Below are 6,000 nucleotides of genomic sequence, written 5' to 3' on the forward strand. Positions count from 1 at the left end.
TTTTGTAAATTGCATTGATCTCATGTGTTCTTCCAGAACCTATACTTGAATTATAGATATTTAATTTTTTGTCTAAGGTCATGCACACTTGAACAAATATTAGCATATCCAATTGACATATTTTTAATACCTTGTTATCATCAAAACTTAAGGGTGTTAATGTTAAAACTTTTTTTTTTTTTTGCTTTCGCACCGGTTTCCAACCCACCAAAGGTGGACGACTAATCCGGCTCATGCGTAAAGGCATGCGCACTAGTCAAACGTTGTTCCCCTGGGAATCGAACCCGGTATTCCCCGAGTACGTCCTTAGAATGAGCTCCTTGCCACTGGAGCCTAAGCAACTTAGTTAATGTAAACATATTTTGTTCATTTATTAATTGTGATTAATGAGTAGTTAAGTAAAGAGAAATTCAATAAATATGAATATATTAGTTGTAAAAGAAATGTTGTATTGATATTCGAAGGATGGAAAAATTGTATCCCCGTCACTTGTCAACACAGTGCGAATGACGTGGGCACCATTGCTAATGGAGGAAGCACCACCAGCGCCATCCATGGTGGGCAGCGATGTCTCCAAAAATCATTGTTGTGTAAGATGACTTAGTCAGGATTACACCTTTTCTCTTAAATCTTGTAAAAGAAGTAAAACAATTCCTAAAAGATTTAGGTCCTCGCAGCCATCTCTCACAAATCAACATATTGATGATTACTGCAAAATTAACCTAAATTCCAATATAATATTAAGGCACTTATTAACTTATTTTGAAAGAAAGCCTTTGAAATTCCCCTCTTAATCATTGTAAATAGATAGTTAGGTTTTTAAGTAATTGCATATTTATTATGACTTGTTTCCCTTGCATTCATAGGTTAAAAGATCAAGAAATACTTGGAGTATCAAAGAAAAATAAATACGAGGACTAGGAAATTCGATAAGCAAGTACTTAGAGAACTAAGTTATAAAGTTGAATAAAAACACGGCAAGCAATTTTGTTAAACGAGTTTGAAGTGAGATCAAAGCAAATATAGTAAAAGAGTTTAAGATTGATTGCAGGAGCAAATTCTCTAAGCAAGGAGGGGGAACAAACTGAAATGTAGTATATAAATTGAATCAATCATCAAAGACCAAACCAAATACATCGCCAAACTGTTGGGAATTTGACGGAACAATATAAGGTTTAGAAAAAAGAGATAATAACATAATAACAATGGTTAGGGTTTTCAATAAGATTACAATGGAATAAATACAAATTGTTACTCTACTAATATAAAGTGAAATATAAATAGACCAAACTATCCTTAACCTAATCACAACCAAAAGCTCATTACATAAAATCTCATTTTTTTCAACTATTATTGGCCGAGAAGCACTTAAATATTGTTCACCTTTCCAGCAGTAGTTAAGTGTCATTTGACACTTTTATCGGATGAATCACTTTTTAAATTGGTTTAACCATTTTAAAAAGTCTCTCAAACAACAATTAACTGTCGCCGGGTAGAGCTGTCAAAACGGGCGGCCCGGCCCGTTTAGGCCCGGCCGGGCCAAGGGCTTTTAAGGGTCGGGCTAAAAAGCCCGGTTTGAATATGGGCTGCAAAAAATGAGCCCGAGCCCGGCCCTATACGGGCTCCCGGGCTAACGGGCCGGCCCTGGCCCGTATTTTTTTCTTCCCTTTTCCATTCTTTTAAGTACGGAACATACATAAATATGCCGGGCTAACGGGCCAGCCCGGGCCCGTATCAGTCTCTCACACACACATACCACAAAAAAAAAAAAAACAGTTGTATTTTTTGCGGGCTTCCGGGCAGCCCGGAGCCCGGACGGGCTAGCCCTAACGGGCCAAGGGCTTTTACGGGCCGGGCTAAAAAGCCCTCTTCAATTTCGGGCTCCAATTATTCGGCCCAAGCCCTACATTTTATTCGGGATTTCGGGCCGGCCCTTACGGCCCGGCCCATTTTGACAGCTCTATCGCCGGGGTAAATGAGCAATTTCAGAGTGGTTGGAAGAAACTTTGAAAGCCTAAAGAGTAACTTTCCGCTTGTTTTATACACAATACACTGAAGTGAGATGATAAGATGGTTTCATTCTCGTGAAACGGCCTCTAGACGTGATTGGATTTGGAAATAACAAAAATACTGTAACTTGTTTTTTCAAAAATTATCTCTAAAAAAAAAAAAGCTTCTTGTTTTAGAGAAAGTTTAAAATTTTATCATCCAAAATAAGTTGTAGCAAAAGAATGAAATACTTAAAATGACTTTTTAAGATAAGTTGTTTAAACCAATTTCTCATTTGAAGTTTTCTTTAAAATATTCTTTGTTAAAAATATTATAAAATAAAAAATGAAACACTAGAAAAACCATTTTCAAAAAAATGCCACTCTTAGTTTGTGTAGATAGTGAAGGTATATACACAAATGGGTAGAAATTAAATGATAGTTTTAATTGGTATATGGAAAAATAATGATTCATTAATAGACACGTGTAAAAATTATTTTGAAAGTGTGTTTTTTGTGTTTAGTATCAACATTAAAATATTTTTTCTGAAGGAATAAAAATTAAGATATTAAAGAGTCGTGGCAACCATAGATTTATTGGTTGACACTTGCAAAAATAAAAAATAAATTCAATATTGTTCTCTTTGTGTCTTTTTTTTTTATGGTGGACAGAGTTTGAATCCTGAACCTATATATGTATTGTCCAAATCAACTAAGCTAAGCTCACGAGAACGTTCTCTGTGTCTAGTAATAAGATAAGATCATGGTACTTAAAAAAAAGTTTAAAATATCATTAACTTAATAATTTAACTATTTAATCTTTACTAATTTATCTATAACTTCAAATTAAATATTAGAAGATTAAATTATATATCAAATAGTTAAATTATTAAGTTAATGATATTTTTAAAGGGATTTTTCTAACATGTGCAAATTTGCACATGTTAAGGATACTAAAAGAAGCAACTTTTTATTGAAAATCACACTTGTTATAAAAAAGAATGTATATTTAATGTAGAATACACAAGTTCCAATATAAACTTACTACTTTAGTATCCTTAACATGTGCAAATTTGCACATGTTAGAAAAATGACATGCCATCAAAAAAAGTTACTTGGAACACGCAATGTTAATTTATGGAAAACTCAGAGATTGAAATTTGTAAGAAAAAAAAATTATAAAAACCAAAGTTCGAAGGAAATTTTTAGATGAACTAAAAATAAAAGTTAGTATATTTAAAGGGACTAATTTTTTTTTTACACAATATAAAATAATTAAAATGTTGAACAACATTTAATAATATCCCGCTTTAAAAAACAATTAATAATATCCCATTAACATAAAAGAAAAAGAGAAGTGCATAAATTTCGAATGTTCACCAACACCATTTATTTATATTCAATAAATCTTTTTCGTTCTTCAATTCACAGATTCCTTTAAAGTCAGACGGAGAATCCCATTTTCTTCAGTAACTATGTCTTCAATTATCTTTTCTGAGCATGTGTTTTTTATCAATTCGTATTTTATATTTGATTTTCAGCCGATTACGGATTTCGATCTATTTTTTTGGGTTTATGCTATGGCTTCAAATCGGATTTTGAAAGAACTCAAGGATATGCAAAAGGATCCAATCGTTTCTTGCACTACATGTATTTTATTTAAATCTGTTTATTTTTCACCTTATCTTAGTCCATTGATTATTATAATTAAATATGTTTTGATCTTTTTCGTCTTGAAAAAATATATTTGGTGCTTGTTTGTTCTTATTGGCTTCAATTTTATGTTTAATTCGGGTGCGTTAAATTACATATCAAAGATGTGCTGAAGTGCCCCACACACACACGCACACTCGCGCGCGCGCACACACACACCCGCGCGCACAAAAAGTTAATTTCTTTATATTTATGTGTTTAAAAATTGTATTGATTTTTTCACTAAAATTCTGACCTCATTTTAAAGGATGTTATGAAGTATTAATATTGCCATTGTTTACCGAATTGATAAATTCACCAAAACACACTAAAACCAAATTTTATATTTATTTTGGAAAGACTTATAAATACATATTGTGGTTCAACGTAGAAGACACCTTTGATGTATTTTTTTACACGGCAACAATAGTTCATATACTAGGATATGGTTATGGAGTTATATATCATTATTTACATTTTCATCATTTCTCTTACATTCATAGGTATTGCTCTCTATTTGTTCCTAGTGGACGGGCCCAAATCCTGATGATTCATTGGAACCTGTAATTGCTTACATGTACAAGACAAACAAGGACAAGTATGAGTCAATTGCAAGAACATGGACTCGGGAATATGCCATGGTTTAACTAACTATTAAGCAAGTATGAGTGAGGGAGAGCCGTTTTTACTTCAAGTGTCTAGGCCCGACAACCTTTATGTGAAAATGTGTTGTCTTCCATTAAGGGACCTCCATTTGAGAATAAAATAAGAAACATTTCTTATGTCGTTTGTATTGTACCAAAGGCAAATGCTACTTTTAAAAATAAAAGTTTGTTCAATGTGTTAACAAATGTACTAATAGTTTCATGATACACTTAGAGATTTGTTGGCTATTTTTATTATTATCTTATATTTTTTATCAATAATTAATTATTGCCCGAAAATATTAATTTGTTGGTAAATTCTTAGGTATCTTGGAGTTTGGGTGGGTGCTCGCACCTTGTAGACAAAATTAATTAAAAATTTAAACTTATTGTAAGATAACTTAATAGAAAGACGAACTAATTCGTTTTTAGTTTTTACGAATTTATGAAAGAAGACAATAAAAAACCAAGTTTTGTTTATAACTTTCTATGATAAACCCTAAATCTTATCACATGAAACTGATACTTTTTTTTCTTGAAAAAATATATTATTGAAATTATAAGAAGCCTTTCACATTTCAACTTCTCCATAATGTTCAAGCACATATAATTGAATAATATTAAATTTATACAAGTAGAAATTAAATTTGCAACTAGATGTAGGACATAGAGAAATCGAAAATATATCACTTAACAATTGAATTAAGTAACACAAGGTCTCAATGTACTTACAGAAAAATACAAGTTTATAGCATTACCTCTGGAATAATTTTGATACCTCATAAAATGAAATCAAACGCACGCACGCACGCAAAAAGTTAATATCTTTATATTTATGTGTTTAAAAATTGTATTGATTTTTTCACTAAAATTCTGACCTCATTATATAGGTGGTTTGTTAGAAATATTAATAAAAAAATTGTAAGTATATTGCATATTTAATTGTGTATTATTTATGAGGTTAGATTTAATTTTGTATGTAAAAAATGCAATAGTTGAAATAACACAAAACATGAATTGTTGAATGATTGTCCGATCACATATATTGTGGTGTCTTTAAACAATTTTGTATTAATTGATACCAACGTCGCTCAACTCATTAAATGAGTTGTATATGGGATGTCAAATGATAATGATATCATTATTATATCACACATATGTTAATTGATAATTTAGGGAAACATTAGTAGTATATAATCTTGCCCACAAATACCTAAACTTGGGCCTAGAAGTGTATGTTGTTTGAGATCAGTTTTATCGTCAATTGATAAGAACATTGTTTGTTTGGTTCCATGTGGGTGCAAGGTTACATGATTCCATGATGATGTTGTTGAAGAATAGATAAAGTGTACCTTTATATGTCTTCATAGTTTGGTGTCTATGTAAGCTTTTGGATTATAAAAATATCAAGTTAGATTGATCTCTTTTTTAACTGACAATATTATTGCCTAGATTATGCACCTGTTGATTCCAAAAGTTATTGTTTTTATCTTGAGATTTAACATCTGGGTTTTAAATTGCAACTTTATAGGCCAAAATCATCTATTTCGAGCCATACAATGTAGAGTGGGACTAAAATTATAACAAATGTGAGACCAATAAGTTTGATTTTTTTTTTATTATGAACTATATTTTTGAATCGGATAAAATAGGAGACTAAAAGTTCAATCAAGCCT

The sequence above is a fragment of the Medicago truncatula genome, chromosome 1 (genome assembly GCF_003473485.1).
Source record: "Medicago truncatula cultivar Jemalong A17 chromosome 1, MtrunA17r5.0-ANR, whole genome shotgun sequence".
NCBI classification, from domain to species: domain Eukaryota; kingdom Viridiplantae; phylum Streptophyta; class Magnoliopsida; order Fabales; family Fabaceae; genus Medicago; species Medicago truncatula.